Here is a 26,192-nt window from a genome sequence, read left to right on the forward strand (position 1 = left end):
GTAGAGGCATGCCTTTGAGGTACACAGTTGACCTGCCTTCTCTGTCCTCGTTCCAGACTAACTACAGAGGGGTGTGCAGCCCTTTGTGTAGAGTGAGGTGAGGCTGTGCTCAGCTCCTCTCTCCTATCCTGCCATTGATTGACAATCCAGTCACACCTAAGCTCCCTTGGTGTGTGCAGCTGTCTAACATGAATACATAAATCTCAAGTGACAGCTGCACCCACTCATGTAACCAGAGTCAGGCTGCAGTCACCAAGGCAAGAAAATGGCAACTTTGTAAGATTGGCATTTTCAGAATGCAATTTAAAATGTGACTTCACTATAAATTAGGACTTTAAATTGTGTTTCCAGAGACACCCAACATGAACTGCTTATTTCTTCCCATTTTGAAATTACACTTATAAAATATAATATGGCAACTCCAATGTTATCCTACTGGAGAGCTAGGCCTTGCAATAGAGAAAAACATACATGTCCAACTTTTTCAATACACTGCACAGTGCCCTTGGGTTTGTCAGGGGCCTACCTTAGCGGAGTCTTACGTGTATTGAAAAGAAAGGTTTGGTCTGTCAAAAGGTTTATTTTGCCAGGAAGAAATGGCAGTTTAGACTGTTCGCAGAGGCTCTGCAATGGCAGGCCTGAGACATGCTTAAAGAGATACTTAAGTGGGTATCACAACTAGTGCTGCAGGCCCACTCATAGCATTTAATTTACAAACCCTGGTCAGATGTAGTGCCACTTTACAAGGGACTTGCAAGTAAATTAAATATGGCAATTGGGTACACACCAATGTTTTAAGGAAAGAAAAAAACGTTAGGAGTGGTAAAGAGTGCAGAGTTCAAATGCCAGCAAAAAACGATTCAGCAAAAACAGGAGTTCTGCAGGCAAAAGGTCTGGGGGAAGCCACACCAAGGATGTCAGGTCTAACGTAAGACATATGCAAATTTCCCACATTATGGGCCAGATATATCAGATGTATTTTCCACACTATGGGTCAGATGTATCAACATCAAATTGCAATTTTTAAGGAGTCACAATTCGGAAATCACAATTCCTAATCTCTGACAGTTATATTTTTAAAATAGTGATTTCTAGTGGGTCGCAAATCAACCTACCTTATGAATATTAAGGAGGTAGATCACAATTTGCCCCCCACTAAGAATTGCAGAGATCACAGGGATGATGGCCTGCTGGTTCAGCAGACACCCATATTTTTGATTGCTTTTTAATAAAGCAATCCTTTAAAAAAATGCAGTCCATTTTCCTTAAAGAAACACTAGAGGGTTTTTCAAAAAAGAAAATTAAACATTTGAGTTTCACTTTTTAAGAGTTCTTCAAAAAAAGCTCCTAAAGTCCTGAAAAAGAGCTCATAAAAATATGTTAACATTTTCAACGTGGATGGGGAGTTTTGAATTGGTTTTAAAATATTTTTGTTTTGGGACTGGAATTCGATGGCAAAACATTTATACATATCAATTCTGTACCTGGAAGGGACCCCCGTTCTAAATACTGAATTGGTATTTGGTAGCAAACACAAATTGCGATTCAGTGACATGTTACCTAATCACAATTTGATATTTGTACATACTAAAAAGCTTTTTTGCAGAATCGTCTGTTTTCAACCTCAAAAAAAGCTTAGTACATCTGGCCCCTATGTTTATTCCGAAACACACATTTTACCAGTAAATACATGTGGAAATTGCGCAAGTCAAAAGCACAGTATTATGAGGTTTGCTGCTCAGAACAGTAGGAATAGTGCGATATTATCATGTCATCCCACATTGTGACCATAAACTGTGAATCTGTCAATCGGGCGGTAATACTGTTTCTAAGAAATACTACACTTTATGTCATTAGTATCTCCTGGTTATGATATCATCTCTTCAACTACATGGGGGCCTAGAATAAGGCCTTGTACTTCTTGACACTGTGAAATCTGATTTATCTGCAACAGTAAAACTGCTACATGGTTGCTGCAACTACCATTTGCAATTATGTGCTATCCATATTCACTAAACCAAAATCTGTTAATGGTTCATTAAAACTGTGTCGGAAAGGGTGAAGGCTAAACGCAACCGAAAGAGCAAGGGACACAAAATAATTTGCTTTCAATATCTCACATGAGATGGAACGAAAAGTAGGCAGCTTTATGCAAGTATAAAAACATGGCTGAAGCAAAATCATTTTCAAGGTTTACAGGGAGTGCAGAATTATTAGGCAAATGAGTATTTTGACCACATCATCCTCTTTATGCATGTTGTCTTACTCCAAGCTGTATAGGCTCGAAAGCCTACTACCAATTAAGCATATTAGGTGATGTGCATCTCTGTAATGAGAAGGGGTGTGGTCTAATGACATCAACACCCTATATCAGGTGTGCATAATTATTAGGCAACTTCCTTTCCTTTGGCAAAATGGGTCAAAAGACGGACTTGACAGGCTCAGAAAAGTCAAAAATAGTGAGATATCTTGCAGAGGGATGCAGCACTCTTAAAATTGCAAAGCTTCTGAAGCGTGATCATCGAACAATCAAGCATTTCATTCAAAATAGTCAACAGGGTCGCAAGAAGCGTGTGGAAAAACCAAGGCGCAAAATAACTGCCCATGAACTGAGAAAAGTCAAGCGTGCAGCTGCCACGATGCCACTTGCCACCAGTTTGGCCATATTTCAGAGCTGCAACATCACTGGAGTGCCCAAAAGCACAAGGTGTGCAATACTCAGAGACATGGCCAAGGTAAGAAAGGCTGAAAGACGACCACCACTGAACAAGACACACAAGCTGAAACGTCAAGACTGGGCCAAGAAATATCTCAAGACTGATTTTTATAAGGTTTTATGGACTGATGAAATGAGAGTGAGTCTTGATGGGCCAGATGGATGGGCCCGTGGCTGGATTGGTAAAGGGCAGAGAGCTCCAGTCCGACTCAGACGCCAGCAAGGTGGAGGTGGAGTACTGGTTTGGGCTGGTATCATCAAAGATGAGCTTGTGGGGCCTTTTCGGGTTGAGGATGGAGTCAAGCTCAACTCCCAGTCCTACTGCCAGTTCCTGGAAGACACCTTCTTCAAGCAGTGGTACAGGAAGAAGTCTGCATCCTTCAAGAAAAACATGATTTTCATGCAGGACAATGCTCCATCACACGCGTCCAAGTACTCCACAGCGTGGCTGTCAAGAAAGGGTATAAAAGAAGGAAATCTAATGACATGGCCTCCTTGTTCACCTGATCTGAACCCCATTGAGAACCTGTGGTCCATCATCAAATGTGAGATTTACAAGGAGGGAAAACAGTACACCTCTCTGAACAGTGTCTGGGAGGCTGTGGTTGCTGCTGCACGCAATGTTGATGGTGAACAGATCAAAACACTGACAGAATCCATGGATGGCAGGCTTTTGAGTGTCCTTGCAAAGAAAGGTGGCTATATTGGTCACTGATTTGTTTTTGTTTTGTTTTTGAATGTCAGAAATGTATATTTGTGAATGTTGAGATGTTATATTGGTTTCACTGGTAATAATAAATAATTGAAATGGGTATATATATTTTTTTGTTAAGTTGCCTAATAATTATGCACAGTAATAGTCACCTGCACACACAGATATCCCCCTAACATAGCTAAAACTAAAAACAAACTAAAAACTACTACCAAAAATATTCAGCTTTGATATTAATGAGTTTTTTGGGTTCATTGAGAACATGGTTGTTGTTCAATAATAAAAGTAATCCTCAAAAATACAACTTGCCTAATAATTCTGCACTCCCTGTATTTGAGAGTTCACAGATTTATCGCTGAACCCAATCTTCCAAGTTCAGAGTCTGGGATAACTGTGCCCAATTTTAATAAAGTGCATATGTGTACATGTTCACTCACCTTCATCCGCGCATGGATGCATTCCATTCTGAGTCCAGGCTTTAAAGATAAAAATCAAACTCCTTCAGGCCTCCCTTTAGAACAGTTGCTGCTCTGTGCTCCAGCGATACCCATCAGCAGGTTGGCTTGAGATGGAAAGTGATTTTTTCTGGTTTGACTTCACCGAGCACTATCAGCATCCATTGCCGCACTCATTCTTCACTTACAAAGTACTCTCTAACACTGCTTGATCCACTTAGCAGAAGCTTAGTCTCATGACCTCTGATAGAGTGTAATCAAACATGGGCAGACAGACCGTTCACCTGATTCTCGTGCTTATCAAAAGTACTTAGTGTAGCACATGTCCTTTCTATCCACCACTTCACTTCCTCAGATTATGTGTACACCAAAGAGACTCATCCCACTATATTCTCAAACTCCTTCATGATAACCTGGTCTTAACCTCTTAGCTGCTGGGCCTTTTCCCCCCCAGTGCTGAGCCCTTTTTTGGCTATTTGGGGTAGTTCGCGCTTAGGGCTTCATAACTTTTTGTCCACATAAGCTAACCACGCCAAATTTGCGTCCTTTTTTTCCAACATCCTAGGGATTCTAATGGTACCCAGAGTTTGTGGTTTCCCCTGGAGGAGACCAAGAAAATAGCCAAAATGCAGTGAAAATTTCGTTTTTTCCAAAAAAATGGGAAAAAAGGGCAGCCGAAGAAGGCTTGTGGTTTTTTCCCTGAAAATGCCATCAACAAAGGGTTTCTGGTGCTGAAATCACTATCTTCCCACCTTTCAGGAACGGGCAGACTTGAATCGGAAAACCACATTTTCCAACACAAATTTGGCATTTTACTGGGACATACCCCATTTTTACTATTTTTGGTGCTTTCAACCTCCTTCCAGTTAGTGACAGGAATGGGTGTGAAACCAATGCTGGATCCCGGAAAGCTAAACATTTCTGAAAACTAGACAAAATTCTGAATTCAGCAAGGGGTCATTTGTGTAGATCCTACAAGGTTTTCCTACAGAAAATAACAGCTGAAATAAAAAAATATTGAAATTGAGCTGAAAACAACAGCCATTTTTCTTTATGTTTTACTCTGTAACTTTTTCCTGCGATGTCAGATTTCTGAAAGCAATATACCGTTTTGTCTGCTGGACTCTTCTGGTTGCGGGGATATAAAGGGCTTATAGGTTCATCAAGAACCCTAGGTACCCAGAACCAATAAATGAGGTGCACCCTGCAGTTGGTTTTCATTCTATACTGGGTATAGAGGCAATTCATTTGCTGAAATATCAAGAGTGAAAAAGAGGTATCAAGAAAACCTTTGCATTTCCAAAATGGGATCAAGATAAGGTTTTGAGGAGCAGTGGTTATTTGCACATCTCTGAATTCCGAGGTGCCCATACTAGCATGTGAATTGCAGGGCATTTCTCAAATAGACGTCTTTTTTACACACTCTCTTATATTTGGAAGGAAAAAATGTAGAGAAAGATAAGGGGCAATAACACTTGTTTTGCTATTCTATGTTCCCCCAAGTCTCCCGATAAAAATGATACCTCACTTGTGTGGGTAGGCCTAGCGCCCGCGACAGGAAATGCCCCAAAACACAACGTGGACACATCCCATTTTTTGACAAAATACAGAGCTGTTTTTTGCAAAGTGCCTACCTGTAGATTATGGCCTCTAGCTCAGCCGGCACATAGGGAAACCTACCAAACCTGTACATTTTTGAAAACTAGAGACCTAGGGGAATCCAAGATGGGGTGACTCGCGGGGCTCTGACCAGGTTCTGTTACCCAGAATCCTTTGCAAACCTCAAAAAGTGGCTAAAAAAACAAGTTTTCCTCACATTTCGATGACAGAAAGTTCTGGAATCTGAGAGGAGCCTCAAATTTCCTTCCACCCAGCGTCCCCCCAAGTCTCCCGATAAAAATGATACCTCACTTGTGTGGGTAGGCCTAGCGCCCGTGACAGGAAATGCCCCAAAACACAACGTGGACACATCACAGAAAACAGAGCTGTTTTTTGCAAAGTGCCTACATGTAGATTTTGGCCTCTAGCTCAGCCGGCACCTAGGGAAACCTACCAAACCTGTACATTTTTGAAAACTAGAGACCTAGGGGAATCCAAGATGGGGTGACTCGCGGGGCTCTGACCAGGTTCTGTTACCCAGAATCCTTTGCAAACCTCAAAAAGTGGCTAAAAAAACAAGTTTTCCTCACATTTCGATGACAGAAAGTTCTGGAATCTGAGAGGAGCCTCAAATTTCCTTCCACCCAGCGTCCCCCCAAGTCTCCCGATAAAAATGATACCTCACTTGTGTGGGTAGGCCTAGCGCCCGCAACAGGAATTGCCCCAAAACACAACGTGGACACATCACAGAAAACAGAGCTGTTTTTTGCAAAGTGCCTACCTGTAGATTTTGGCCTCTAGCTCAGCCGGCACCTAGGGAAACCTACCAAACCTGTACATTTCTGAAAACTAGAGACCTAGGGGAATCCAAGATGGGGTGACTCGCGGGGCTCTGACCAGGTTCTGTTACCCAGAATCCTTTGCAAACCTCAAAAAGTGGCTAAAAAAACAAGTTTTCCTCACATTTCGGTGACAGAAAGTTCTGGAATCTGAGAGGAGCCTCATATTTCCTTCCACCCAGCGTCCCCCCAAGTCTCCCGATAAAAATGATACCTCACTTGTGTGGGTAGGCCTAGCGCCCGCGACAGGAAATGCCCCAAAACACAACGTGGACACATCACAGAAAACAGAGCTGTTTTTTGCAAAGTGCCTACCTGTAGATTATGGCCTCTAGCTCAGCCGGCACCTAGGGAAACCTACCAAACCTGTACATTTTTGAAAACTAGAGACCTAGGGGAATCCAAGATGGGGTGACTCGCGGGGCTCTGACCAGGTTCTGTTACCCAGAATCCTTTGCAAACCTCAAAAAGTGGCTAAAAAAACAAGTTTTCCTCACATTTCGATGACAGAAAGTTCTGGAATCTGAGAGGAGCCTCAAATTTCCTTCCACCCAGCGTCCCCCCAAGTCTCCCGATAAAAATGATACCTCACTTGTGTGGGTAGGCCTAGCGCCCGCGACAGGAAATGCCCCAAAACACAACGTGGACACATCACAGAAAACAGAGCTGTTTTTTGCAAAGTGCCTACCTGTAGATTTTGGCCTCTAGCTCAGCCGGCACCTAGGGAAACCTACCAAACCTGTACATTTTTGAAAACTAGAGACCTAGGGGAATCCAAGATGGGGTGACTCGCGGGGCTCTGACCAGGTTCTGTTACCCAGAATCCTTTGCAAACCTCAAAAAGTGGCTAAAAAAACAAGTTTTCCTCACATTTCGATGACAGAAAGTTCTGGAATCTGAGAGGAGCCTCAAATTTCCTTCCACCCAGCGTCCCCCCAAGTCTCCCGATAAAAATGATACCTCACTTGTGTGGGTAGGCCTAGCGCCCGCGACAGGAAATGCCCCAAAACACAACGTGGACACATCACAGAAAACAGAGCTGTTTTTTGCAAAGTGCCTACCTGTAGATTTTGGCCTCTAGCTCAGCCGGCACCTAGGGAAACCTACCAAACCTGTACATTTTTGAAAACTAGAGACCTAGGGGAATCCAAGATGGGGTGACTCGCGGGGCTCTGACCAGGTTCTGTTACCCAGAATCCTTTGCAAACCTCAAAAAGTGGCTAAAAAAACAAGTTTTCCTCACATTTCGATGACAGAAAGTTCTGGAATCTGAGAGGAGCCTCAAATTTCCTTCCACCCAGCGTCCCCCCAAGTCTCCCGATAAAAATGATACCTCACTTGTGTGGGTAGGCCTAGCGCCCGCGACAGGAAATGCCCCAAAACACAACGTGGACACATCACAGAAAACAGAGCTGTTTTTTGCAAAGTGCCTACCTGTAGATTTTGGCCTCTAGCTCAGCCGGCACCTAGGGAAACCTACCAAACCTGTACATTTTTGAAAACTAGAGACCTAGGGGAATCCAAGATGGGGTGACTCGCGGGGCTCTGACCAGGTTCTGTTACCCAGAATCCTTTGCAAACCTCAAAAAGTGGCTAAAAAAACAAGTTTTCCTCACATTTCGATGACAGAAAGTTCTGGAATCTGAGAGGAGCCTCAAATTTCCTTCCACCCAGCGTCCCCCCAAGTCTCCCGATAAAAATGATACCTCACTTGTGTGGGTAGGCCTAGCGCCCGCGACAGGAAATGCCCCAAAACACAACGTGGACACATCACAGAAAACAGAGCTGTTTTTTGCAAAGTGCCTACCTGTAGATTTTGGCCTCTAGCTCAGCCGGCACCTAGGGAAACCTACCAAACCTGTACATTTTTGAAAACTAGAGACCTAGGGGAATCCAAGATGGGGTGACTCGCGGGGCTCTGACCAGGTTCTGTTACCCAGAATCCTTTGCAAACCTCAAAAAGTGGCTAAAAAAACAAGTTTTCCTCACATTTCGATGACAGAAAGTTCTGGAATCTGAGAGGAGCCTCAAATTTCCTTCCACCCAGCGTCCCCCCAAGTCTCCCGATAAAAATGATACCTCACTTGTGTGGGTAGGCCTAGCGCCCGCGACAGGAAATGCCCCAAAACACAACGTGGACACATCACAGAAAACAGAGCTGTTTTTTGCAAAGTGCCTACCTGTAGATTTTGGCCTCTAGCTCAGCCGGCACCTAGGGAAACCTACCAAACCTGTACATTTTTGAAAACTAGAGACCTAGGGGAATCCAAGATGGGGTGACTCGCGGGGCTCTGACCAGGTTCTGTTACCCAGAATCCTTTGCAAACCTCAAAAAGTGGCTAAAAAAACAAGTTTTCCTCACATTTCGATGACAGAAAGTTCTGGAATCTGAGAGGAGCCTCAAATTTCCTTCCACCCAGCGTCCCCCCAAGTCTCCCGATAAAAATGATACCTCACTTGTGTGGGTAGGCCTAGCGCCCGCGACAGGAAATGCCCCAAAACACAACGTGGACACATCACAGAAAACAGAGCTGTTTTTTGCAAAGTGCCTACCTGTAGATTTTGGCCTCTAGCTCAGCCGGCACCTAGGGAAACCTACCAAACCTGTACATTTTTGAAAACTAGAGACCTAGGGGAATCCAAGATGGGGTGACTCGCGGGGCTCTGACCAGGTTCTGTTACCCAGAATCCTTTGCAAACCTCAAAAAGTGGCTAAAAAAACAAGTTTTCCTCACATTTCGATGACAGAAAGTTCTGGAATCTGAGAGGAGCCTCAAATTTCCTTCCACCCAGCGTCCCCCCAAGTCTCCCGATAAAAATGATACCTCACTTGTGTGGGTAGGCCTAGCGCCCGCGACAGGAAATGCCCCAAAACACAACGTGGACACATCACAGAAAACAGAGCTGTTTTTTGCAAAGTGCCTACCTGTAGATTTTGGCCTCTAGCTCAGCCGGCACCTAGGGAAACCTACCAAACCTGTACATTTTTGAAAACTAGAGACCTAGGGGAATCCAAGATGGGGTGACTCGCGGGGCTCTGACCAGGTTCTGTTACCCAGAATCCTTTGCAAACCTCAAAAAGTGGCTAAAAAAACAAGTTTTCCTCACATTTCGATGACAGAAAGTTCTGGAATCTGAGAGGAGCCTCAAATTTCCTTCCACCCAGCGTCCCCCCAAGTCTCCCGATAAAAATGATACCTCACTTGTGTGGGTAGGCCTAGCGCCCGCGACAGGAATGGATCACACAAGGTTCAATGGTAGTCCTTGCTTGAGGTCTACTGTTAACCCTGGAGTGATTCATTCCTGAAGCAGGCACTAGGCGCAGGCACACAAGCGGGGTTGTGTTTTTATCAGGACAAGTGGGGAAACACTGGGTGGTAGGAATTTTGAGGATACCTGCAGATCCCTGGACTTCTGCTCATTGGAATGCAAGGAAAATGTGTTTTTTAAGCACATAATGTAATTTCAAGGGGATTCTGGGTGAAGGAAAACTGGTGAAAGCCATGCAAGTCCTGCACCCTTGGTCTCCCCTGGTACTAGTTTGTTAAAGTTAACCCACCACTCACACTGGTTGGTTTTAGCACCTCCAGAAATTATGGTTTTAAAGCATGAATACTTATCAAAGTATCTGAATGTTGAAACCAAGCCTTCTGAAGGTGGGCCATAAAGCCGCGTCCAGGCACCAACCTCTTTATGGTCCATTCACACGCCATTCACGCACAACAAACAACCCTTTCATATCGCCAGCCACGGGCCCAATCCAATCAATCACTCCACTCACATTAACTTACCGCTGCCAGACAAGGGCCCATCACATTCACACGCCACAGAACGGATTAAGTTTGACTACATTTTACCACCTGTCAAGTAACTGCCTCCTTCTTCCTTAACATTACCAAATGCATGCGTAACAAACCTTTACTAATGACTCCTGTGACAGCCACCTGAGGCTCAGGAAGACATGTTTTTCATGCGCCTTTAGCGCACTCTCTGTGCTAAATCCAACTCCTTCCAGTTTGTGGATGCAAGTTGGGGGTGTCCGAGTATGCCGTACAAAGCGATTCCTCGAACTGAGTGAGCATATCTACCTTTGAAACTAAGGGAGACATGCTGGGGATTTCTCATGCTGTTACCTAAAGAGAAGGTCATAGGCTACCTGCCTCCTTCTTCCTTAACATTACCAAATGCATGCGTAACAAACCTTTACTAATGACTCCTGTGACAGCCACCTGAGGCTCAGGAAGACATGTTTTTCATGCGCCTTTAGCGCAATCTCTGTGCTAAATCCAACTCCTTCCAGTTTGTGGATGCAAGTTGGGGGTGTCCGAGTATGCCGTACAAAGCGATTCCTCGAACTGAGTGAGCATATCTACCTTTGAAACTAAGGGAGACATGCTGGGGATTTCTCATGATGTTCCCTAAAGAGAAGGTCATAGGCTATGGAAAAGGGTAGTGTTTGGTACATAGGGGAGTCCATGAGAATGTAGCATATGTCCCAGCCAACATTATGTGCAGTGATGTGACTATAATGCACTTATACAGCAAACTGAACATCTACTAAGTTCTGATGGAGGATGAACATGAAAAGCAGGTCAAACACTGACCTATACAAGTCATTCTCCTTTAGTGCTGGGATGGCACCAATGGGTTTGAATCCATAGGTGTAGATGATGTACATCTGTACTACCTTTACTATCTGCCTTCTACCTGTGCAATAACCCTGTGAAGGCACTCCTACCATAAGCTTTCCTTACCCATCCATGTCTCTGTTCTCATCAGAGTCCTGGCTAATCCTGTATAATAGCCAAGTGAACCTATACTAGTTTGTGGAAGCAAGTTGGGGGCTTCCAAGTATGCCCTACAAAGTGATTTCTCGAACTGAGAGAGCATATCTACCGTTGAAAGTAAGGAAGACATGCAGGTGAAGAAAGGGTACTCCGTGGCAATGTGGCATATGTTCTGTCTACTAGTATATGCAGTAGGGGGAAGAAAATGCATGTTAATTGAACAGAACACCGACCACGCCAAAAGGAAGTCCATGATGAAGTAAAATTCTGTGGCTCCTTGCCTAACGAAGCAGTGGCCCATGGACGTTCGGTATCCATGCACTGCCACTGAAAGGATTACCCAACAGCAGCTCAACCTCAGTCGATTTCCCAGAACTTTGCTTTAGTATGATACAACGTAAAGCAAGTAGGGATACAGAGGCCTGGTTGTGATGGACACTGGGGACAGTAATACCGACTCTCCTGCCGCTTTCCATGCTTTGAGCACACTTTACAGCGACGACATGGGCGATCCTTTTTGGGTGTTTTAGGTATGCGATCAGCAAAGTGTCGCTCCTGCAGCCTTGCCACATCCTCCAGAACATATGAGGTGGAGGCTGCTGCTTCTTCAGTAACAGCAGTGAGGCTTTCAATTACAGACAACTGGAAGTCAAGGAAAGTCATGAGTCTTCCTGTTGTTGTCTGACGGTAAACAACATACGCATTATATGTTGCCATCTGAATCAGGTGGGTAAACAGTTTCTTGTACCAAGTGCGAGTTTTACGACACGCATTGTATGGTTGAAGAACCTGGTCGTTCTTGTCCACTCCACCCATGTACTTATTGTAATCAAGTATACAGATGGGCTTGTGGACTTCGGCCATCTGACCCCAAACCGTGATGGGAGAAGTGCTCTCATCATGAATTGTAGTGAGCACGTATACATCACGTCTATCTAGGAACTTGACTGCAAGCAGTTCGTTAGAACGCAATGCAGTACTCTGTGATTTCTGGAGCTTCTTGCAAACAAGCTCCCGCGGGAATCCTTTGCGGTTACAACGAACTGTACCGCAGGCCACAGTGCCAGCTTTGTAGAGCTCACTGAACAGCTCTACTCCTGTATAGAAATTGTCCACATAAAGGTTATAACCTTTGTGAAGAAGTGGATGGACAAGTTCCCATACAATCTTACCTGTGACCCCTAACGTGGGAGGGCAACCTACAGGGTTTAGGGTAGAATCCTTCCCTGTATACACTCTCAGGCTGTACACATAGCCAGTAGAGCTCTCACACAGTATGTACAGCTTTATGCCATAGCGAGCTCTTTTGCTCGCAATGTACTGTCTGAAAAGCAGCCGTCCTTTGTACAGGATCAAGGACTCATCGACTGCTATATTCTTTCCAGGAGTATAGATCTCTGGAAACCTGGCAGACAAATGTTCCACGACAGGCCGAATTTTGAACAACCTGTCATGATCTGGATGGTCCCGGGGCAATGCAGCAGAATTGTCATTGAAATGCAGCATGCGCTGCAGTAGCAAAAAACGATCTCTGCTCATGTATGGTGCGAAGATGGGAGTTACCCAAACCGTGCGAGTCGTCCAGTAGGACTGCAAGGTGGGTTTCTGTACTAACCCCATTTTGAGGGTAAGGCCCAAAAATATCTTCAACTCCGCCAGCGAAGTGGGAGTCCACTGGCGTGCCCTAGAACGGGGCCCTAGAGTGCCTCCGCGCTCCCTCAGAAATTGGTCTGCACGCAAATTTGTTTGCTGCACAACTTTCTGAAGAAAGTCAACATCCAAAAACAGATAGATGTAGTCGACTGGCAAAAAGTTAGCTGTATCGACTTTACATCCAGCGTCACCAGTAAAAGGTGGAATTTGGGGCTGAACCAAACAGGGGGGCTGCCAAGAGAGCACTCGTTCTGTGCTTGCGGCAGCAAGCACGTGCTCTCTGGGTTCGGCTAACCCAATGTGGTCCCGCTGCCCAGAATGTGCTTGCGAAGGGACAGCACGGATGTCGTCATTGTCTCCTTCAGACTCACTGGAAGAGGTGTCGTCAGATGGGACTCCGCCAACTGAAAAATCACTCCCAGAATCTGCCCCATTGTCCTCTCCCTCAGATGCTGTCTCAGTGTCTGCTGTCTCAGTCTCTGAGCCTACATCAGAACTGTCCTCCATAACCCGAGCTAGGGCTTGATCAGCAGTCATCCAACGAGACGCCATCTCTGCAACTGGCTAAACTGTCCCTCTAAATTACTATCCTACGTAGAAGGCAGATAGTCACAAAATTGCTTGTTGGTATGTTTGTTGTGTACAACAGGAAATGTCGTCACCTTACCTTCGCTTCTTCTCCAATTCTGCAGATTCTCTGAAAACACTGAAAAAAACAAAAAAAGAATGTATTACTTCACCTTACCACACACCCTGTGCAACAGTCATTTTTGGTGCTCTGCCTCCCATTACCTCCTCTTCTAATTCCCTCAGTACTATCCAGCAAAACTGCCACTACAGAAAAGACATGCATGCATGCATATTGTGTGTATATATATATATATATATATATATATAATAATATATATATATTTATATGTTTAGAAACAAAGTGGTTGAACGGTTGCTGGGCGGCACACTTCACTGCCGGTGCCCAGTGACAGGGAAGACCAATCTAGAAATTATCTAATGCCGAAAAATTTCACCGCACTCCATGAAGTACAAATAAACGTGTATTTTATTGCAGTCAATAACCACCAACGTGTTTCAACTCACCAAGGAGTCTTGATCACGGTCCTCGTGGAGTGCGGTGAAATTGTTCACCATTATAAAACAACACACACAAGAATAACAAGCATTTACAATGCAATGGGTCTCGCATCTGCTCGAGTTAGAGCTATTAGCGTTATAAACTCCTAACCCAACTTTTCTTGCCACATAAATTGATAATTTAAAGTTAAACTCTTTCACATAAGAGAGCCGATTCACAGCGCCATGGCCACCATGAGCATCATGTGAAGAGTTACACAAAAGGAAAAGAAGTTCGCTCGCAGTTAAACGTAACAGCAAAAGTGCAATTAGCCATGTACCAGGGGCCAAGGCGGTAGCAAAACCTCCCCAAGGAGGGACAAAGGTAAATCATTTTCCAATGCCATCAAAGGAGTGGTAGTGATGGGCGTGAGGTGGGCGTTGTTAGAAGCCCAGATACACACCAACAAGTCAGAAAAGCAGCACATGGACGCTGCAATGCTTGTCCTGAAAAAAATATATATATCTATCTATATATATATCTATATAGATATATATATCTATATAGATATATATATATATATATATATCTATATAGATATATATATCTATATAGATATATATATGTGTATACATATATACACATATATATGAGACTCATGTCACAAATCTTTTTCTTTTTATACATGTGTGCTTGCCCTCGGCAAAGCACACATGTATAAAAAAAAAAATGGCCCCATTGATGGTCACCCTAAGGGCTGACCACCAACAATTTGTTTTTTTTTGTTTTTTTTTACCCTGGGGGGGCGATCGGCCTCCCCAGGCCAAACTACGTTTTTTTTTTTTCCCCTGGGGTCGGCCCGTGTTCCAAGGGCCGACCCCACCATTTTTTTTTTCTTTTTTTTCTTTCTTTTTTTTTTGTGGGGGGCGCGATCGCCCCCCAAAACAGTATAAATAATTAAAATATTGCCGGGGGGGGGGGTGGCCCTTTTACGAGTGGGCCGACCCCCCCAAAGAAGATCCCTGGTGCCTAGTGGCGTTTCCTGGCCGTGGATCGCAGCCGCGCTGCGATCCACGGCCAGGAAACGGTGCCAGGGAGGCATCGATGGAAAGGGGAAAGCCTCCCCTTTCCATCGATGCCTCCCTGGCATCTGGGGAGGCCGTTTTGGCCTTTTTTTCCCCACCGGAGAAGGAAAGAACGCTTACCTCCGTCTCTCCTTCTCCGGTGGGGAAAAAATGTGACGTCAGCGCGCCTCGCGGCGCGCTGACGTCATAAAGGGGCAGGAGGGGGGTGGGATGGAGACGCAGAAGCTCTTCCGCGTCTCCTACGGTAAAAAAAAAAAAAAAAAAAATCCTCCGGTGCATTGCACCGGAGGATTTTTAACCCCCTCCCTGGTGTCGGCCACTGGTCGTGACCCGCACCAGGGAGGGAGTGTGGGCGTCGGCCAGTGGCCGACGCCCGCATTTAACGGGTTAAACATAAAACTTTTGATTGTCCCTTCTGTTTTTTTTTATTCCCAATGACCGTCTCCTTATTTCCAACTCTGCTTGCCTCTTCTGAGTATAGCCTACTGTTGCAGCTTAAAATTCAGTGATGCTTTTTAGTGATCCAGGCATCTGCAGAAGGTGACGATGAATGTCTCATGTTTGACAGCCTAACTAGAACACTGACACACATATTAAATGTGCTTATGTTTTCATTTGTTGGTGGTCACTATTGTGCCTTCCTTATTAAATAACATGTTAATGAAATAAAATGGTCTTAAAGTGTATTTTAGACTATGGACTAATTGTTAGTACTGTATCAAAAATAATTTAATTTTCTAATGTTTAAATGTGTGATTTATAAGTTTAAAGATATGTGCAGAAATGAAATATTTGCACTTCTCTGCCACACTTATTGAAATGTACTGACAAAGCTATAATTGAAAGTAAAATGCATTGCTCATTCTAATGAAATAATATTGCTGAGTTTATACGTTTATATTTTACATGTTTTATGAAATTTCAATGATTAACTGTAATGCAACTGATTTTCTTATGTTAGCTTAAATGAGGCCTGCAGAACTGGTATTTTGCAGTCATGTAAAAAGTGATGAATCATTGTTCTTTCTGATGTTAGTTTTTCTCTAGATGCCATTCTAAGGAGAACCTTTGCAAGTAGCAATAGGTCCATTGTTCAATTGCACAGAGACTTTTAGTTTAGTAGCCTGACTTGTGGGCGTAATGTGAAATAAAATGTTGCTGGATGGAAGATAGTTCTCAGGGAAAGTTTGAGAATTCGATGGACTGCTGCAACTTTGGAATCACCAGATGTTGATGACTGTATAATGCCCCTTTTGCGTGACCTGGTGCCATTAAACTGATGAATCAATTTCATTATGTGTTTTATATTAGGGATGGACTTAGATTTAGTCAGTTCTCTCTCTGCACCTTTCCTGATGAAACTTATGGCTGGACTTCGCTGCCGACCCGGACGCTTTGCTGATGAAGAATCGCTGAATGCTGTTCCTTGGAGAGGTATACCGCTCTCAGCTGATTGCCAATTTTTTCCTTGACATGTTCCTTTTTGTAGAATAGAATATATTATGCTGACACTCACTCTTTTTATTTTTCTAGCTAGTAGTTATTTTGTTCTCCTTTTGTGTTTTTGCCCACATGTGTCTGTCCCCACACATGCATTTCCTAATTTGGTTAGCTGTAGGGACAACCTGTGTCCAGCCCAAAATTTGATATGCTGCTTAATTGAACTTGACAAATTTTGATATCATCTTATCTGAGATATGTTTATGTATCTCAGATAATTTCATTAATGATATGCATGATTCTTCGTGAATGCCTAATTGTGTCAATGCTAATTCGTTTGAACTTTTTTCGTCGCTTTGGGCAGCCTATGGTGCTTATATACCTTTATAATTTGATATTACGTGCTGTCTTTATGACACTAACTTTGTGGTTGTAAAATAAAGCTTTGAACTTTATTCCTGATTGGAGTTTTTCTACTGTGGCCACATTGGTCAAAGTGTCTAAATTGATGGGGTGGTGTTGATGGAAATTTTTGTATAGTTCACCACACTTCTTTCTACGTCAAAAGGTTTGTCAACCTCAGTGATTCCATCGAAGGATGAAGACGAGCTTGCAGTTCTACAGCCTTCGCTAACTCGCATGCCCTTAAGCTTATCTTTTAATGTATTTCTGCATTTGTCCAGACTTGCCTTCATAGATCACATCTACTCCTTCTTTCAAGCCATTGCCATGCAAACTAACTGTATCCTAGCTATTCATCCTCCAATCATTTGCATGAGCTCACATATCCCTTTCTAATGGTCACACCTAGTTTCTATTAATTTAATCTAACACAAAGAAACCAAAGTAAACATCTGGAATGGTTTCCTTGAGAGAACACGCCTTATTCTCAGTAGCCAGTAATCTTTAGATTAACCACTAAACTTGGGATTTGAAATATCACTTCAACATATGATAAGGTCTAGTGAATTCAATATGAGTGCAATTACAATACCAGAAACATAGTATTGAAAACCTTTTGGTAACTTTTATACTGGTTTGTACAAATAGTGTATTCATGCTCATTCTTTCTTATTAACTCTTTTGATCATGAGGTCGCCGATGTATTGCTCCAGTTTCTGACATTGATCCCCCAGAAATCACTGCTAATTCAGGAATGTGAAAGGGAATGAGAGACTGACTGACCACTCCCGTGCAAGGTTTTCAAGATCTCAAAGCCACAAGCAACAAATGCTTTTTTGAGGCCATTTTTTGCAACCTGCTGTCTTTCAGTGTCTGTTTGTGGTAGCACTATAAGTGCAGCACCAAGGTAAGTAAAGTTGCTCGTCATGATTGTAGTTTTCTGTTCTCATTGTATCTGTGAGGTTTAACTTTGAGGTACTCCAGACCTTTTCTTTAGATAGCTCTATGCATCACACACACTGACTGAAAAGTTGTGTATCTGGATACTGCTAGCCAGCGCAATGCGTGAAGTATTGACAAAATAAATATGTTTACTTAGATGGAGGCATAATAACAGTCGTGCTGCAATCTTTTGGATCCATTGAGCAGGAAACAGCAGGTTAATCATAGATTATAGGATACCTACATAGAGTAACCATTACATCACAGAGTAAAGCTGACGTGTAGTTTCTGTTGGTTTGCTAGGTGAGAGAACATAGACTGTAGTGTTTGAATAGTAGAGAATCCACTTCATGTGGCTGGATTCACCAGGGGTAGACTAGAGGCCAAGATCATTATGATTTTTCTGACATCCCTTGATGTAGTTGGTCGATCCTCTATTTCCTTGGGCTAAATTGTTGTTGGTTAATAATTATGCCATTCTCCAGCTCATAGCCTTCCTTTTGAAGGAACCGAGTTTAATGTGGGCAATCATCATTCAGTAATTCAAGCAATGGGGAGCATGCCACATATTGATGAGCCTGGACCCTCTAAATTTTCCAGTTTTAAAATAATCTGTGTGCCACCTGCCTAGCTGTAACATGTTAGATGGAGTGACCCTATGTGGCCCGATAATGGGATAATCTAAAGGTGAAACAGATGAAACAGAGGTTGAATTGAATGAAGAAATAATTTACCTTGGTGGCCATGTGGAGTGTTGAAATTGGGGAGGAAGGAGATGACTGGTTGTAATGACGTTGTTTATTTTTGACATAGGAGGAAATCCGGCATAACATATCTCCTCAAATAATGAGCACTTACAGTCTCAGTGGTAGGATGTGGTGTTGGACAGTGTCAACCCCTGTTGACAGGTCTAAATAGAGTAATGAAGTCCCTCCATTTTTGTTCATGATAATTTTGGTCATCCCAAATAGATAGCAAGATGAATTCCATTCCTATTGTTGATCTGACAGTAGGATTTTCTCTCCCACAAGGTTGGAGATCTAGGAAAAAACATATATATCGATTGTTTTTTCTTGGATGGTCCATTGGTGATCAGTCTGTGGTTAGCTGGACTGGATGGCTCGAGATTCTTTTTATGATGAGTGGTCAGATGAAGGAGGTTTTAAGTTCCTCATGGAAGGATCTTTTATATGGGGAGTTGTTCAGTATATTCCTGATATTAGACTCATGACGTGTTTAGGAGGATGCTAGATGCAAGATTATTGTTGGGCGGGTTCTACAGGTTACAGTTAATAGAGAGAAGTTAGTGACTGTTGGCTATTTACAACTTTTATCTTGTTCATCCAGTTGTTTGTCCTTTTGAGTGGTATTTTGGTTTAATTCTGAGGAAGTCTTCTAGTTTCTTTGTTTTGTTGCCCTGCTCATTGGAAATTGCACTATAGAAGGCTTGTGAGTAGCACGTAAGTGGTGGTGCATTATGGCTTGTAAAACTTTCAGAGAAACCTATGTACTTCTTTAAAAAGGCATGCCACATTGGTGATCTGTGTGGAATAACGGCGTCTTTTTGTGGTTTTAATTGCTGCTTTGTCTGCTCAGTTATATCATGGTAAGATGATTTTGTCAGACTTATTTGATTTGTGTTGGAATGTACTAAGTTCTTCTTTCACTTTCTTTATATTGTAATTGATCAAAGAGGTTCTTTCATATGAGATTAAAACTGGAGCATGCCATAGCGGGAATTTGTTAGCTAATGCAATCAATATTCCCTTGTAGAACTCAGACACGTTCCTCATGTATTTGTTGAGTGGGGTCTTGATGTGATGTGTGCCAATTTTTCAGAATTACATTTCTGAAACTTTCTGTATCCAATATTGTACCTGGTCTTCTTAATGCTCTCCCGGGTGAAAGTTTGAAAGGGAAATAGATGATTTGATGGTCACTTCATATTATGGGCAGGTTTGGTTTCCTGTTAATATGGCAAGTTCTGATGGTGCTGGAATTACACCAAGGGAAATCATGCTGTGTGTTTGTGACAATCCCATCTCAAGTTCAGGGAAGTTGAGTGCCTCTACATGTATTGTAATAGATCTTATTTGTGCCAGCTCAAGACATTCAGACTATATGTTTATGCTCCTTAGGATGCATACATTTGTATGGTTTATTGTGGTCTCTTCAACAGTTTCAGTCAACCCCTTTAGTGCATGTAACGGCCAATGGGAGTCACACATACATCCTTTCTGGCCCATCTAACAGCCAATGGCCCTCACCAGGGAGGGCTTTAAAAAATGCTCTGGTGCAAAGCACTGGAGGATTACTTTTTTTTTAAAAACCCTAGGACGATGCAGACCTGCTTCCACATCTCTCCCCAAGCCTCCTTCCTGCCCATTTGTGATGTGCGCTGACATCACAGTTTCCCCATCGGTGCCGAGGAAGCAGCAGGCAAGGCTGCGCTCGACTCTCATAGGAAAACCAGGCTGGAAAAGGCCTCTCCAGCTTTCAGGGAGGCCTTGTTTGAAAAGGGAGAGTCTCCTTTTTAAAACGAGGCCTGCCTGAAAGGGTTTCCTTGCTATGAATCGCAGCCTTGCTGCAATCCACGGCCAGGAAACTCCTCTAGACCTCCAGGGATGTGATCTGAGGGGTCAGCCCTCATGGAAGTGCAACCCACAGGGGCATTATTTCCTCTAGGGGGCGCAATCACCCCCCACGGGTTAAATGTGATTAAACAAAAAATAATAAAAGCAATGAAATGAACAGGGATTGGGCCCTCCTCTTCATGGGCCAACCCCCTGTGGGGGCTAATTTTAGTTCTATACCTATGTGATTGCCGCGATGGGCCCCAGGGAAACCAAGTATCTAAATAAAAAGTGACGCATTTTATATATATATATATAGAGAGAGAGAGAGAGAGAGAGAGACCTGTCTCTATACATATATAGCTATGCAGCTATGATATATATATATATATATATATATATATAACTATATAGCTATATGTCTATTTCTATACCTATATCTATATCTATCTATAAATATTCACTGACAAAAACAAAGGTTACAGGGACGTTTTAGTTAGGTTGACATTTTACCCATACAAAACCATAGAAATTCAGCCGATATAGTTGTACTTATATTAAGAGACTTTAACTTGTTGCCCAAAGTTACTTTCCCAGATGAGTTATGGTTTCTTCAGATAAGTATAATTATAAGTATAACTATAACTGCTGAATTTCTAAGGATGTGTATGGGTAAAACATCAACCTAACTATAACGTCTCTGTAACCTTTGTTTTTTTCAGTGAATGTCTATGTGTTTTTTAATGCACATGTTAATATTTGCGTCAAGTGGCGCCAAGCCAATCAGAGCCTTGCTTTTACCCAGGATCCGAGGAGGATGCAAGGAGGATCCTCGAATCGGCAGATCGGCCGAATAAAAAAAAAAGGGCAATTCCAATTATACATCAATTGTGAAAACGGACTGTCGGAGAACGAATCATCCATACCTTATTCGCAAAAACATGGGCCTCATCTTGTCCTATACAGCATTATACAGAAAGCACATACTAGTTCATCTATTAACCAAACTTTTCCTAAAAAAGTGGTCACTTTTGATGTATGTTTTGAATGGTTTTATATGTGTTACGAACAACACAGTGATTATGTGAGCAAGGCCGTCTGTTCTGCTGAAACGCAACATGAAGGGTATTTAAATCCTGATCAAGCTGCTGCCTGAGTGAGTGCTGTCATTAATAATTTTGTGGGGACTCTTGACATTTTGATCAGAGTGCTCGTCTGGTTTTGCACTCCACCCCTCTTGGTTTCAGGATTGTATCGAGCTGTGTTTGGATATATATATATATCTCAAACTACTGCCAGTCTTCAGTAGGTAGTTATAGTTAGGACCTAGTTTCTATAAAAAAATGGTTTTTTTGACTTGGCGATATAATTGGCGCCGTTTGATGAATCTTCATAACATTATTAAAAAAAAGTGTGCCCAAGGGTCTAGTTGTGCATGGAAGACTTTGGGGTGATCTGTCAACAGGGCGCTGAAAAAAGGGGGGTTAAAAAAAAGTGCATTTCCCATGTTAATTCCCATTGACTCTTCAGGTACGTATGCAGCCCTTATCGCTGGACAGAATTATACCAAATTTGGAAGAAAGGTAGCTTTTTGTCTGCAAATCACTCTTTTTCTTTTTTTGTGTATATCTGTTCAGTAGTTTTTGCAATAAAGAGGAAATCCAAATGTTCATGTCTAGGCAGAGCCTAAGCACAGATCTCATGGTGAGATCCGATTGGCTGTCAGCACTTCAACCAGGAAGTGATGGCAGCCATCTTGGGATCAATAAACATGATAGCACCCTATTGAAATGCATTGTAGTAAATGGCAGATTTTGAGGGTCACAAAAAGGAGAACGTATGAAGGGTGATAGATACTTTTAGTTACAATATAATTCATTTGTTGATGGTACCATGACAATTTTAGGAATTTTGGTGTTTTCTAAGGTGATTTTACCCAGCTGAGATTTCATGAATCATGTTTAAGAGAAAACAGTTTTTCATGATTTTCTCATAGAGGTTATGGAAGGTGCTCCAGAAGCTTAAGTGAGAGCATATTTTCTGTAAATTCATGCTTTCACAGCCATATGAGAATGAAGTCTGACATTTGCAGTAAAACATGAACTTCCAACAGGAGCAGTCTGCCAGTTGATTCACTTGTGTTCTACTGCAGACTCCAAAGTGTTCTAAACAACAACAAGAGTGTTAACAGTCTTAATCATGACAAAATTGTGATGCACCTGAAGCCATTTTAATCCCTTTGCTGCCAGGCCTTTCCCTCCTCAGGTGCAGAGCCTTTTCCTGGCTGTTTGGGGTAGTTCATGATTAGGCCCTCATATCTTTTTGTCTACATAACCTACCCATGCCAAATTTATGTCCTTTTTTTCCAACATCCTAGGGATTCTAGAGGTACCCAGAGTTTGTGGGTTCCCCTGGAGGCGACCAAGAAATTAGCCAAAATACAGTTAAAATGCTGTTTTGAAAAACAAATGGGAAAAAAGTGCGGCAGAAGAAGGCATGTGTTTTTTTCCCTTAAAATGGCATCAACAAAGGGTTTGCTGTGCTACAGTCACCATCTTCCCAGCTTTTAGGAACAGGCAGACTTGATTCAGAAAACCAAATTTTTCAACACAATTTGTGGCATTTTACTGGGACTAACCGCATTTTTACTAATTTTTGTGCTTCCAGCCTTCTTCCAATTAGTGACAGAAATGGGTGTGAAACCAATGCTGGATCCTAAACAGCTAAACATTTCAAGAAAAGTAGACAAAATGTTGAATTCTGCAAGGGGTCGTTTGTGTATATCCTTCATGGTTTTCCTACAGAAGTAACAGCTAAAATAAAAAATATTGAAATTGAGGTGAAAAAAGAGTCATTTCTGTCCACGTTTTCTTCTCTAACTTTTTCCAGCTATGGCAGGTTTTTTGAAGCAATATACTGTCATGTCTGCTGGACTCTTCTGGGTTGTGGGTTCATCAAGAACCATAGGTACCCAGAGTCAATAAATGAGCTGCACCTATTCATTTGGTGAAATATAATGAGTGAAAAATAGGTATCAAGGAAACCTTTGTATTTCCAAAATGGGCACAAGATAAGGTGTTGATGAGCGGTGGTTATTTGCACATCTCTGAATTCCGGGGTCCCCATACTAGCATGTGAATCACAGGGCATTTCTCAAATAGACGTCTTTTTTACACACTGTCTTACATTTAGAAGGAAAAAATGTACAGAAAGACAAGGGGCAATAACACTTGTTCTTCTATTCTGTGCTCCCCCAAGTCTCGCCATAAAAATAATAACTCACTTGTGTGAATAGGCCTAGTGCCTGAGACAGGAAACGCAACATGGACACATTACATTTTTACATTGAAATCTAACGTGTTTTTTGGAAAGTGCCTAGCTGTGGATTTTGGCCTCTAGCTCAGCCGGCACCTAGGGAAACCTACCAAACCAGTGCATTTTTTAAAACTAGACACCTAGGGAAATCCAGTATTGGGTGACTTGTGGGGCTGTCACTGGGTTCTGTCACCCAGAATCCTTTGCAAACCTCAAAATTTGGCAAAAAAACACTTTTCTCTCACATTTCGGTGCTGCAAAGTTCTGGAATCTGAGAGGAGACACAAACGTCCTTCCACCCAGCATTCCCCCAAGTCTCTCAATGAAAATGGTTAGTCACTTGTGTGGATAGGCCTAGTGCCCGTGACAAGAAATGCCCCAAAACACAATGTGGACACATCATATTTTTCCAAAGAAAAGTGACCTGTTTTTTGCAAAGTGCCTAGCTGTGGATTTTGGCCTCTAGCACAGCCGGCACCTATGGAAACCTAGCAAACCTATAATTTTTTTTAAACTAGACACCAAGGGGAATTCAGAGTGGGGTGACTTGTGGGGCTCTCACTAGGTTATGTTACCCAGAATCCTTTGCAAACCTCAAACTTAAGCAAAAACAACACTTTTTCCTCACATTTCGGTGGAAGAAAGTTCTGGAATCTGAGAGGAGTCCCAAATGTCCTTGCACCCAGCATTTACCTAGGTCTCCCGATAGAAATGGTACCTCACTTGTGTTGGTAGGCCTAGTGCTTGTGACAGGAAACGCCCCAAAACTCAACATGGACACGTCATATTTTTACATTGAAAAATGTGTTTTTTGGAAAGTGCCAAGCTGTGGATTTTGGTCTCTAGCTAAGCCAGCAACCAGGAAAACCTACCAAGCCTGTGCATTTTTGAAAACTAGACACCTAGGGGAAACCGGGATGGGGTAACTTATAGCGCTCTCACCAGGTTCTGTTACCCAAAATCTTTTGCAAACCTCAAAAATTGGCCAAAAAACACTTTTTTCTCACAATTTGTTGATAGAAAGTTCTGGAATCTGAGAGAAGCCACACATTTCCTTCCACCCATCATTCCCCCAGTCTCCTGATAAAAATGGTACCTCAATTGTGTGGATAGGCATACTTCCCGCGAAAAGAAATGCCCCAAAACACAACATGGACACATCAAATTTTTCTTATGAAAACTGACATATTTTTTGCAAAGTGTCTAGCTGTGGATTTTGGTCTCTAGCTCATCCGGCGCCTAGGAAAACCTAGAAAATCTGGACATTTCTGAAAACTAGACACCTAGGGAAACCCAGGATGGGGTAACTTGTGGCACTCTCAGCATGTTCTGTTACCCAGAATCCTTAGCAAACTTCAAAACGTGGCAAAAAAACACTTTTTCCTCACATTTCGGTGCTGCAAAGTTCTGGAATCGGAGGGGAGCCACTAACTTCCTTCTAACCAGCATTCACCCACATCTCCCGATAAAAAAAGTACCTCACTTGTGTGGGTAGGCATAGTGCCGTGACAGGAAGTGCACCAAACACTACCTGGACACATCAAAATGATCAATTACAAGACTACCTGTTTTTGCGGGGGGCACCTGCGTTTTTGATCCTGGGCTCAGCCACCATCTAGGAAAACCTACCAAACCGAGACATTTCTGAAAACTAGGCACCCGAGGGAGTCCATGAAGGTGTACATCAAGGATACCCCAGTGTTTTCTTACCCACAGTCCTCAGCAAACCTCAAATTTAGCTAACAAATCCATTTTTTTCCACATTTCTGTGTGGGATCACTGCACCAGCACAAATTTCCTACCACCCAACGTTCCCCTCAGTCTCCCAATAAAAATGATACCTTACTTGTGTAGGTGGGTCAAGTGTCTGTGACAGGAAAGAGCCAAAAACATGTAAAAATTGAAGGGAACCAAAGCGGTTCCAAAATGTCAGTTTGAACAAAAACGTTTTTAGGCTGACAAATGGAGCCGAATTTTTATCTGTGTAGGTGTGACAATTCTGGGTGGTAGGAATTTTGTGGATTCCTGCAGATTCCGGAAGTTTCCATCACAGCAAAATTAAAGGTTTGCAGGGCATTGTGGGTAAGAAAATGGTGCGGGGTGCATGTGAAGCACAACACCCTGGACTCACCCAGATGTTTAGTTTTCAGATGTGTCTAGGTCTCAGAGATTTTTCTAGATGGCAGCATCCCAAAGTCCAAAAAGTGCAGCCCTCACCATTCCAAGTGGGATGATTTTGAGAGTTAGCCAAGTTCTCATGGTCCAAATGTAAAAACAAAACCCAAAATAATCAAATATTCTATTGCTTGCTGTTGGGATAAGATCTTTTAGTGTGCGGGGGACAGCTGAAAGACTGTTACCCTCTTCAGTTTGGGTGGGTGCATAACCATGCCCATACCGGTTGGTAGACACCCCCCACATTGTTTTTTTGTTATTCCCTTGCATCTAGTAGGTGTTCTACCCCCCCCCCCCAGGGAGTGGATCGGGGGTAATTTGCCCATCTGCCCACGAGTGAGCAGAACAACTTTGTCACTATTTATTTGGGGTGGGGGTATGGCCATACCCCCACCCTCTTTAAAAAAAACAAAATCTTTCCTGGTGTCTA

Source organism: Pleurodeles waltl, chromosome 4_1 (genome assembly GCF_031143425.1).
Source record: "Pleurodeles waltl isolate 20211129_DDA chromosome 4_1, aPleWal1.hap1.20221129, whole genome shotgun sequence".
Lineage (NCBI taxonomy): Eukaryota > Metazoa > Chordata > Amphibia > Caudata > Salamandridae > Pleurodeles > Pleurodeles waltl.